Source organism: Hakea prostrata, chromosome 9 (assembly GCF_041222555.1).
Source record: "Hakea prostrata isolate BN-2017 chromosome 9, UWA_Hpros_2, whole genome shotgun sequence".
NCBI lineage: Eukaryota > Viridiplantae > Streptophyta > Magnoliopsida > Proteales > Proteaceae > Hakea > Hakea prostrata.
In genome coordinates, this window is record NC_142608.1 from 40,451,909 (window position 1) to 40,464,989 (window position 13,081).

Consider the following 13,081-nt stretch of genomic DNA (forward strand, 5'->3'; position numbering starts at 1 on the left):
GCACTGGATTTGTAGCCATTTGTGTTGCAGACACATTATCACAATAAATGTCCATTTCTCTTGGAAGTTGTACTTGCAAATCACGTAGAACATAAGAAAGCCATAGTAACTCAGATGTTGTGATAGCAAGGGATTTGTACTCAGCTTCCGTACTTGATCTAGATACTGTAGGTTGTTTCTTGGAAGACCATGATAACAAATTATCCCCAAGAAAAGTGCAAAACCCACTAGTTGATCGGCGTGTGTCTGGACATCCTGCCCAATCTGCATCAGTGTAAGCAGCTATAAAAGAAAGTTGGGTTGGTTTCAAGAGAACACCATCACCAATAGTGTGCTTGACATAACGTAAAATACGTTTTGCTGCTTGTAGATGATCTTCTGTGGGAGATTGCATGAACTGACACACATGATTGACTGCATAGGAGATATCTGGTCTAGTGATCGTCAAATATTGTAAGGCTCCTACTAATTGTCTGTATGGTGTTGGATCAGGTAGAGGATAACCTATTGTTGATGATAACTTTGTTCCAACTGCAATTGGGGTTGTGCATGGCTTTGAAGTCTCCATTCCTGTAGACTTTAATAAATCAATGGAGTATTTACTTTGAGTGAGTAAAAGACCATCTGAACTTCGATTAGCCTCAATTCCCAAGAAGTAATGCAAGTGTCCCAAATCTGTCATTGCAAATTCTTTGCTCAGGCTTTGAATAACCTCTTGAATTGCAACTTCATTGGCTCCTGTCAATATTATATCATCTACATATAACAACAATACTATCATTGTACCTCGGGTTTTGCATATAAACATGGAAGAATCTGCAACGCTTTGCTTGAAACCTTCTCCTTGTAGGTATGTTTTGAATCTGTGAAACCAAGCTCGTGGAGCTTGTTTGAGACCATAAATTGCTTTTCGTAGATGACAAATATGTGTTGATTTAGATGTGGAAACAAACCCCTGTGGTTGTTCCATGTAAACATCTTCTGCTAAGTTGCCATTCAAGAAAGCATTTTTCACATCAAGTTGATGTATTGGCCATGACTTTGAGAGTGCAATGGTTAATACTGTCTGAATGGTGGCTGGCTTTACAACTGAACTAAATGTTTCATGAAAGTCCACTCCTGCCTGCTGGTTGAACCCCTTGGCAACTAATCGTGCCTTATATCTCTCAATGGAACTATCACTTTTTGTCTTGATCCTGTACACCCACTTACAGCCTACAATATTCATACCCTTGGAATAAGGCACCAAGTTCCAAGTCTGATTGTCTATTAAGGCTTTGTATTCTTTTTGCATTGCATCAATCCACTTTGGGTCTTTTGAGGCTGATTTGTAGGTTTTAGGTTCAGTTGGGATGTTGGAGATGGTTGTAAGAAAGGTTTGAGGTATTGGGTGTCTAATAGTGAGTAAAGAGAGAGGGGTTTTTGGTTTGGCGGAATTTGTTTTACTCCTAGTAATCATAGGATGAGATGGTTGGGACTGTGGTTGGTCTATTGTTGGTGGGGATTGATTAACATCTTGGGTTGGATTTGCCATTGATATGGCTGGTGATGATGTTGTAGGGGTTGTTTGAAATAGGTGAAGAAGAATGAGAAGTGAGTGGAGGCACATTTGGTGGGGTGTGTGGGATGAAAACAAGTAGAGAAATAAGTTCAACTGGTGGTTTGTTTGATGATTGGTGTGATGGGGGATTTGAAAAGGGAAATTCCTTTTCTTCAAAAATAACATGTCTGGATAAATATACCTTGCCAGTGTCCTTATCTAAGCATCTATAACCCTTGTGATAGAGACTGTAACCAAGAAAGACACAAGCCTTGGACTTTGGCGATAATTTGTCTTCTCTGTAGGGTGTCAAGTTGGGGTAACAAAGGCAGCCAAAAACTCTCAATAAACAATAATCTGGTTTGAAGCCAAACCGTGCTTCATGAGGAGATTTTCCCTGCAATACTGGTGTAGGTAACCGGTTTATTAAATAGACAGCAGCAGTAAAGGCTTCTAACCAATATTCTTTGGGCATGTGAGCTTGGAATAGAAGGGATAAACCCATCTCTATAATGTGTCTGTGTTTTCTTTCTGAAACTCCATTTTGTTCTGGAGTATGAGGACATGAAATCCTAGATACAATGCCACATTCATCAAGATAGTTTTTGAAAGCTCCCTTTGTTAACTCTAAGGCTCCATCCTTTGAAAAAATTTAATAGAAGTAGAAAGCAAGTTTTCAGCCATATTTTTAAAATGCTTGAAACAATAAATTGCATCAGATTTAAATCGCAAAGGATAGAACCAAGTAAATCGACTGAAATCATCAACAAAAATAATATATGAATTGAATCCACTAATTGACAAAGTTTTAGTGGGACCCCACAAAACACAATGAATAAGCTGTAATGGTCGAGTAGTTCTACTAACTGAAATAGAAAAGGGTAATTTGTGATGTTTGCCAAGTTGGCAAGCGTCACAAATTTTATTGGATCTAAGCGTGTCAAAAGAATTAAATAAGACACTATTTCTCAAATGAGTAAGTACTGCAGAAGAAGGATGACCAAGCCGGCGATGCCAAATATCAGAAGGAGCTTTATTTCCATAAAGAGCCAAAGGAGGCACAACATTAGCCGAGAAGGAATACAATTTATCTTTGATTTGGACCCTTGATGAGAGTGATGCCCGACTCCAAATCCTTAACACAGAAACCCCATGGAAAAAATTCAACAGAACAATTATTGTCAGATGTAAGTTGAGAAATGGAAATTAAATTCTTTGACAATTGGGGAACGATGAGTATGTCATTAAGAGATAAATGATTTGAATTTGTTTTCAAAGTTGAGGAGCCTATATGAGTTATAGGGAGTTTCTTACCATCACCAACTGAAACATGGTCTTCTCCTTTGTAAGTGGCAGATTGCTGTAGCATGACTGGATCAAATGACATATGATTGGTAGCATCTGAGTCCGGTATCCACTGTGCATCATTCTGTGGTGTAATGTGTTGGGTATTTTGGGTACCATGTAAGCCAGCATAAGGAATGTGAGGTGGTGGATTAGTATTATTTCGGTTCTGGGCATAACGGAAATAGCATCTATTGGCCAAATGGCCTCGCTTAGCACATATTTGACATTTGAAGGAATTAGTATTAAAGGTGTTTTGGTTTGGTCGGTTATAGGAATTTTGAGATCTTGGATAGCCATTTGATGAATATCGGAAGTCAGATCTAGGTGGGTTTCGGTTGTTGGGTGGATAGGAATTAATACTATTATTAGGCCGATTAAATTTAGGCTGATCTGTAACAAGTAATGCAGTAGGGGAATGGGAATCAATTAAGATTAATTGAGTGTTCCCATAGCCACGGCGTAACCGTTGCTCATGAGTAAGGAATTTGGCTCTTAGGTCGGTAAAGGTAACTGGTGGGGTAATATTCTCCACAGTGATGATGAAAGTGAGATAATCCGAACCAAGACCATTTAATGTATATGCTACCAAGTCAGAGTCATTTACCTTGTCATTGATTGCCGCTAAGGAATCAGTGATGGACTTAATTTTGTGAAGATAGTCTGTAATCGTGCTCGTTCCTTTATTGACCATCTGCAATTCACTACAAAGATAAGTCCTTCGAGCAGTGGACTGTTGTTGGAAAAGTTGTGCAAGAGAATCCCATACATCTTTCGTTGTTTGAAGGCCAAGAATATGAGAAGAAAGAGACGGTGTGAGTGTGGCATTGATGCATGCTCGAACAAAATGATCATTCTTTCTCCAGGTTTGAAATGCTGGATTCGGCGTTTGAGTTCCTCCAGTAGTGATAGTTTGATTTGGCATCGATCCAGTACCATCAAGATGATCCATAAGATCACAGGTAATAAAAATTGATTCTAATTGTTCTCTCCACATGAGATAATTTTCTCCCTCAAGCTTGACAGAAACAAGGTTGGAGAGATTGGTAATGGGGAATGGATTGTTAGCAGTGGCCATTGAAAATGTAGTGTTTTGGGAAGAAAAAAATCTCAAAACCTTAGCTCTAATACCATAAAAGAATGCAAAGGAAACTCTGTTTTTGATAAGTAGGTTGCTTACCTTTGATGGGTAAGTCTTATGTATTTATAAATAAACATGGATGTTGTACAAGATTCGTTTACAATATTCAAATTTGAATTCAAAATTAAAAACTTGAATTCAAATTTAAAAACTTAAATTCAAAACTTGAATTCAAAAATCAAATTCAAACCATAACAGATCCGTTATGGTCTTTCAGATATATTACTAGAACCGCTTATCTTGAAAGCCCAAGGTAATAACTAAGGGCAACATTGACTTAGCAACGTAGTAAATATGTATCAGCTGATCAACACTCCACAGATGTGCAGGCCCATGCAGATAACTCTGCATGTGAAACCAATCATGCAATGCGGCACCAAGGGGCAAAAGGTGTGAGGGTAGACAACACACAAACCCCTCATACTTGCAATCCAACACCCTGACCTTTTACACTGATATGATGTTTAAACCACTTATTACAAAAGTTCAAGCTGTGTTCAGCAAATGCACCAGCAACATATATCAACACAATTATATGATCAGCAATATTCAATTCCACTTAAAAATAAAATAACAGTCATATAGTTCAAGATAATAACTTTCAAAGTTCAATGCACGATTTCCCTTGCAGACCTAGTAAAAAATGACCCATCCCACAATTAACTGAGCCCAATAAGGTTTCTTTTGGGTTGCATTTGCTTTGGACGAATATAGTTTTGCTTAATATCAAATTAGGCTATGATGAACGTGGCTTCTACTGGAAAACCTCAAGCATTTTAGTTCTGCTATTGTCCTTAACCTGCCATGCAGCCTCTATCAATCAGTTCAAGTTAATATTAGGTGATCTATAATGAATAGTAGACCGTCATCCTACACATAAACACAGAAATACTCCAATGAACCCAGAATTAGAGCATTTCAAATTTGGCAGAACATAGAATTAGGAACTCAAATGTTTTGTTGGTATGGCATGCATAATGTAAAACTATGACCAAGGATGACTTAGCCAGTTAGCCCCATTTAACCCACAAAGAAAATTCAGAATTAAGACAAAATTAGAAGCCTAAGGTGTATTACCAGACCAAATTGTAGAAGTTCAATAAGGCAGTGTCAGTTTGTAGTCAACAGTCGGCCCAACTGCTCGGTTTTTCCAAGGGAACTACCACACTAGAATTAGAAAGCTAGTTCAGGGTTCACTTGCTCCTGATTCTATCAGAAAACTCATTCCTAACATTGAAGTTGTTTCAGTCTCAACATTGGAATAATGGGCTGGTGGTCATGTTGTCAATACCTTTCATGAAATGGGCTGCTGGTCATGTTGTCAATACCTCTTGTTGTCTTATTCCTTAAAAAAAAAATTCTACTGGATGGGTTCTCTTAATTTGTTGTTTGTTTTTATTAATGGGACCTTCACTTTTGTTTTGTTCATTGCAGTTCTCTTTGTGAAATGAATGTATTTAGAAGTACATTTTTCATGACAAATAAAAATGGTAGAATGCATGGTAGTCATGTACTACCAGTACCATACCAAGTAAAATTTAGCATAGACGTCACTGATCTTGGGATTTGCAATGGAATGATGAAACATGACTTGCTTGGCTTAAGGCTGCCAACAGAGGGGCCAAAATCCCACCTAATGTACCAAATTTCAGGAAATGGACCATTTCGGTGGCCAAAACTCATAAACTTCAATTATTGCCTAGTTAAGCATGTTTACAAATTTTGTGATCATTTTCTTTTCAGTTAATTTCAGTCCCTAGGTTGCTAGTTTATAACATAAAACTCAGGCTTTAGTTGGATACCACTTTTTCTGGCAGTTCAATTTGTAATGCAAGAAATAAAATGGTGCCACTCTCTCTCACATTTGGATGGAGCAGAATCTCAAAAGATGGACTTCCAACCCACTTTATTGTCTTGATTTTGAAAACATCTTCTTAGACGTCAGCTCTAGCTTGATGATGCAGTTTCAACACCAAAATAGGGTTCACAGAGTTGCTACCCAGCACCAAGAGACTACTGCCTAGCAGTAGTGGTAGTATTAGAAGTATTATCTGTACCAAGCCCTTCTAATTCTCAGTTTAGGATATAGCTTGTAATTCATCCAACTTAAGTCAAGTTCAAAAATCTTTACAGTTTGTTTATTTAGTCAATTTTAGTTTGTATGGTCTCCATGAAGTAGAGGTCCTAGTCGAGTTTAAGAGTCCCAGTTCAATTCCATGGAGGGAGCACATTGTAAGGCTGGTTAGCAATCTACAAATACCCCCCCCCCCCCCCAAAAAAAAAAAAATCCAGTTGATGGGATTAAGTTTGCTAGTTGTTTGTCAACTTGCAGCTTCTCTGTGAGATTTGTCTGATCAAAGTTTATGATAAGACTGGTACCATAATTGATAATATCCAAGATGCTGGGGATCCTTGGTGAGTAATCCACGGTGTTTTTTCAAGGTTCTTGGTGGTTCAAGTCCAAATTCTACTGTGGTTGTGGATTCAGCCTACACTTTTCATCAAATCCATTTCCACACAAGAAGACAAGGCTCTACAGCAGGTATGCTTGAAAGCGAGCCCATCCCCCACCATTCCCCTTTTTTCATTTCTAGAACCCTAACACCCCCCCCCCCACCAGACCACTTCCTCTCCACACACACACACACAAAAGAACAGAACTAGATCTCCCTAATCAGCCGCCAGATCATCGACCTTACTTCATTCACAGCCTCATCCATCACAAACTTGACCTCTGATCCTATCTTCACCCCCTTTCTGATCCTCCTAACCCTAGAAACCAGCAACTTGTCGAATATTATGAAACCTTATTAATGAGGAAATCTAATATCTCCTAATCTAACCATCCAAACCCAACCAAACTTGAAGGACACCTCCAATACCAACATATCCATAAAGTTTCATCCAATTCTCACACCTAAGAACCCAGTTCCCAATCTCAAGGTTTTCCCTCCGTGTGACACATATCTCAAACCCTAAACCCAAATTTGTACAGATTCAAACTTCACTCCCCAAACCATTAACCTTATCCATCACAAACCCTAACATACTATTTGTTTGATGGAATAGAATTGGGTGAGAAAAAAGGGTTGGAAGAAAGGAAACTTTTCCACTAAACACCAAAATCTAGGTTTGTTTATTTAGCTGGGGTGGAATAATAGAGAGACAAACCTCCATAATTTAGGGGAAACGTCAACTTACATGGCAAAGCAACTTTTCTCATCCCACTCTTCTTCAAAGTCCCATCACTTTAGATAGGACTTCGTGGAAACAAGAGGGAAAACATTATTTTATTTAACATGGAACTTTTGTTTTCAACTTTTCTGTAAAATCCTTTCTTTTCCTATTTTGCCACCCCACCCCACTACTAGTGGGTCCTACTCTTTTATCTTTCCTGCCCCTTTTCCTCTTGCCAACAAATGGTCTGTAAACATTTCAACTAGAGCCAAAGCCCTAGGGCCCCATTTGAGATCACTTTGTAAAAGCACCCCACCCATCATAACCAAACTACCCCAAAGCCAACCCCTTTAACAAATGGAGCTGTTTTTGTTACAAGATCCAGGTATATTTGAACTCCATTCAATTGAGGCTGCATCATTTAATATACAACCCTATAAATATCCTGATATCTAGTTGTATCTCTTTCACAGTTTTCTGGCCCCACCTTCCTACGACTTGAGGCTTATGTGGCTCTCCCAGGCCCCAAATAGATCCCATCCCATCCCCTCCCATCCCATCCCACCCCACCCCTCCACCCGGCCCCCCTTCTCCTCCAAGTTGTTGGTAATGAAACTTGTATTCACCAAAAGCCATAAAAATAAATAAATAATGGAAACATTTCAGGATCTCTTTCTTGAAGTTTAAATGCACATAGTACTTTTCAATTTTATCATGGGACCTTAGATGAGTAAGAGATGGATGAATCTTCGGTGATTTATAAAAAAATGTGCATCTCAACTTTTTTACCAAAATTTCAATGTTTCATTAATTTTGAGGAAATACAATAGTCTTTGTATTTGGGATCATTACACGCCCATTACAAGTGAAATATTTAACCGACTTTTCAACATTCAGTCAACATTTCAAACCATGATATTGGTTAAATTCTAAGTTTAGAATAGGTGGGGATTCTCATGGCTCATGGCCTCATAGTTATAATAATGTTATTAACAGGATTTAAGTAAACATGCTTCGACATAGACCATGAAAGCGTTTCTGAAAAATATATCACAAAAAAAAAGTATACATAACAGGAAAAAAAGATTGAAAATCGATATTAGCAACTCACCAACTGTATCAAAACTTTGTGAACTAGGAACAGCACCACTAATGGGAACAATGTCAGGTTATGAAGAACCCACCAAATAGAACAATCAGCAAATAAGAGAAAAGAAGAACACAATAATAACAACTAAGAGAAAAGAAAAACACAATAATATATGGGCAAGAGAGAAAACTCCACTATAAATAAAGAAATATCCAAGAGAGAAGATATTTGGGATGATTAAAGAAGAAGGAAGAGGCATTCTTTTATAGCCTCTTCCTCTCCACATATTCCCACATCAGTCGACGTGGGACTAATATTACAACAATCTCCCACTTGGAAATTAGATTGAGAACCAATCAATCTCCACCAGTCTCTATCTTGCCACCACCATGCTGTCTATGTCTCTGTCAAGCCATACAAGGATCTGCACCAAATGAACTTGCCAGTATTGATTGCTTTTGTCAATGCATCTGCTAGGTTCTCTTTCGTGTGGATTTTCTGCATATCCACCCTTCCGTCTTCCACCACTTCACGAATAAAATGATATTGTACTTCTATGTGTTTTGTCCTGGAATGAAAAGCTGGATTCCTTGCAATGTCCAAGGCACTCTGACTGTCACAATACAAGAGAATCTTCTCGTGTTTGTGCCCAAGTTCTTCCATGAATCTTCTTATCCAGATTGCTTCTTTACAAACCTGTGTAGCTGCCATATACTCAGCTTCTGTTGTAGACAGTGCTACAACTGTCTGTAGTTTAGATACCCAGCTCACAACTCCTCCTGCAATTGTAAACACATAGTCAGTAGTGGATTTCCTTTTATCAAGATCCCCTGCAAAATCAGAATCAACATATCCTCTGACAGTAAATTCAGATCCTCCATAACATAGAGCAGCATCCAAGGTTCCTTTAATGTATCTTAGGATCCTCTTCACTATAATCCAATGCTCTTGTCCTGGATTCGCCATATGCCGACTAATCACTCCCACTGCATGTGCAATGTCCGGTCTTGTACATATCATAGCGAACATCAGACTTCCCATTGCTGATGCATACGGTACTCGAGACATCTCCATCCTCTCTGCTTCATTGCTAGGACACATACTTGAGGATAACTTGGAATTAACAGGAAGAGGAGTAGAAATTGGCTTACAGTCTTGCATATTGAAGCGGCGCAAGACTTTCCTTAAGTAACTCTTCTGAGATAGCCAAAACATTCCTGTTATTTCTGTCTCGGTGAATTTGCATCCCTAGAATCTTGTTTGCGGGTCCCAGATCCTTCATTTCAAATTCCCTAGCCAACTGAGCCTTTAATTCTACGATCCGATCTTTGTTGGGGCCTAACACCAACATATCATTGACATACAACAGTAAAATGATGAAATCATCATCACCAAACCTCTTGTAATACGCACAAGGGTTTGAAGCAAGTCTGTTGTATCCAAGGCTCAATATGAAGGAATCAAATCTCTTATACCAACATCTTGGCGCCTGTTTTAAGCCGTATAAAGATTTGTTCAACCTGCAAACCAAGTTCCCCTTTTCTGGTTCTTCAAAACCTTCTGGTTGGAGCATATAGATTTCTTCTTCAAGATCTCCATGAAGAAATGCAATTTTTACATCTAACTGCTCAAGATGTAGATCAAACGTAGCACAAAGTGCTAGAACTATCCGGACAGTAGTAAGTCGAACCACTGAAGAAAAGATTTCTGTGAAATCGACACCTTCTTTCTGAGCATATCCTTTGATCACCATTCTTGCACGATACCGCTCTACTTGATCATCACTATTTCGTTTGATCTTGTAAACCCATTTGTTACCAATGGGCTTCCTTCCGTGCAGTAAAGGTACAAGCTCCCATGTCTTATTCTTATGAAGAGCTTCTAGTTCTTCCTACATAGCTGCCATCCAAAGTGACGCTTCTGAGCTATCAATCGCTTCTCTGAATGTTGATGGCTCACCATCTTCTGTTAGAAGACAGTATGCAATGTTGCTCTCCATAATATAATCGACTGCCCAGGTCGGTGTATGTCTTTCACGAGGTGACCGTCGAACTTCTACAGTTGTAGACTCAACTGGTACTTGTTCCTCATTTTCAGATTCTGCTCCAGAAGAATTTTCTGGATTGGACTTCTCTTCCTCCTGAACTGTTGTACTCTCCGGAATTTCTATTGAAATGCTACTCACATCTTCCTTTTGTAGCTTATCTTCTGCAAAAATGACATCTCTGCTGATGACAACCTTGTGGGCGAGTGGGATCCCACAATCGATACCCCTTGACTCCATCAAGCATTTCCCAAGAATCTGCATTTTCCGGATTTTGGATCCAACTTCGAAATTTCTTGGGGATGATACATCACGTACACGGACTCCCAAATGTGTGCGGCGTGAATAATCAAGCGGCTTGCCAGTCCACATCTCCATCGGTGTCTTCAAATCAATCAATCTTGTTGGTGATCGATTAATCACATAGCAGGCAGTGTTTACGGCTTCTGCCCAAAAGGACTTAGCCATACTTGCAGTTCTCAACATGGCTCTCGTTCTTTCGAGTAGAGTTCTATTCAACCCCTCCGCTACTCCATTCTGTTGAGGAGTGTATGCCACCGTGAATTGTCTCTTGATGCCTTCTTGAGTACAAAACTCAAAGAAGTCATCCCCTATATATTCACCGCCATTGTCCGTCCTGAGGCACTTGATTTTCTTCTCAGTTTCTCGTTCAACTTGCGCTTTGAATGTTTTGAAAACTGAAAACACATCTGACTTCTTCTTGATAGGAAACACCCAACATCTGCTGGAATAATCATCAATGAAAGATACATAGTACCTTGCTCCTCCTAGAGATGTAACCGGTGCTTGCCATACATCAGAGTGAACTAATTCCAGAATACTTTTGAACTTCAATCTATGCTGCTTGCTTGTAACACGGTGCTCACAAAAGGGTAATGAAACCTTTGTGAGACCCGGGAGTAATTTCTGTTCTGCGAGAACCTTCAACCCTTGCTCTGACATTTGGGCCAATTTTCGATGCCACACTTTTGTCATCTCTTCTGCAGTTCCGGTTGATGCAACTGATGCTTCTGCCTCCAGACATGTTTCTCCCATTAATTCGTACAAATTTGCAGCGCCCCTTTCAGCTTTTCATTACAACTAGCGCTCCTTTGACGATCCTCATCATTCCATTTTGGACGCGTGTCTTGCACCCAATTTTATTTAATTGTCCCAAAGACAATAGATTCTTCTTTAAGCCCTTCACATGCCGCACATTTTGAATAGTGCGTACCATACCATCGTACATCTTCAACTTGATGGTGCCAACTCCAACAATCTCCAAGGCATGATCATTTCCCATGTACACAGACCCTGTAGAGATAGGTTCATAAGTTTGAAACCAATTTCTACGAGAGGTCATGTGCCATGTTTCTCCCGAATCCAAGATCCAAGCATCAGTGAGCTCCAATCTATCCTTGGATCCGTTTGCTGCTTCGCTATAAAGAATCTCTCCTTCAGCAACGCACCCTTGAGATGTTTCTACCTTATCTACAATTTGATGAGGTGAAGTGATTTTGGCTTCATATAATTTGATGAGGTGATCCCAAAACTCCTTATCAATTTTCTTCTCTTCTACGCCCGCTAAAATATCATCTGATAATGCTAGATGCAAATCAGAAAGAGCGATCGCATCTATTCTGTTCCACTTTTCGTTGTCTGTGAACTTCGCCTACCGAACACTAATGGCTTCCAGGCAGTTATCTTTTATCAATAATGCCTTCATCTTCATTTTCCAAATGAGAATTTCGTGCCGTCAAACTTGCCGATGTCGATTTTTGCTGCCATTGCTTCTATCATGAACTGTTGTTGGCTGCAGAATAACTCCCACTATTTCACGTGAAACTTGTCTTCTCAGGTAACCTCCAACTGGTATATGGTTGAACCAAAATGCACCAGGAAAATTTCCAGGAAAGACTGGAGGGACACAAGCGGTCCGCTTAAAAACCAGACTCCTTAGACAAAATTTTCCTAGACATGCACTTAATCACCCAATACACCTTTCTAGGATACCCAAAAAGAAACCACGTGAAATTGCGACTTCTGCAGCACCTCCGTAGGATGAAAAACAATATCTTACTTATTTTTCTGATGTGAAGGATCCACCTAAGTGGCAATCACAGAGCATACTATAAGTAGATACTCACACCCTAAACCAAACCCCCAAGGAATTTTCCTTTTCTGATGTGGAAGCTCAGACTATGCTGCAACTACAGAGCATACTTCAGAAAAACCTCGCTCTGATACCACTGTCGGGTTATGAAGAACCCACTGAATAGAACAATCAGCAAATAAGAGAAAAGAAGAACACAATAATAACAACTAAGAGAAAAGAAAGACACAATAATATATGGGCAAGAGAAAAAACTCCACTATAAATAAAGAAATATCCAAGAGAGAAGATATTTGGGATGATTAAAGAAGAAGGAAGAGGCATTCTTTTATAGCCTCTTCTTCTCCACATATTCCCACATCAGTCGATGTGGGACTAATATTACAACAAACAACACCATGCGAAGGCCGAATCCCTTAAATTCCACAGTATGCTGCAGGGGCTCTTACACTTCCTCCAGTGTCAGTGCCTGGAAGGAAAACGCCAACAGAAAAGAAGGGTTTGTACGAGAACCTCCATCAGGGGGAAAGAAAAAACAAGATGATAATATCTCAAGGGAGTGAATGTTTTGCACCTAAGGAGAAATCTACAAGGTTCCCTGCCACCGTTGCAGCAGACCCACTTGAAGATCC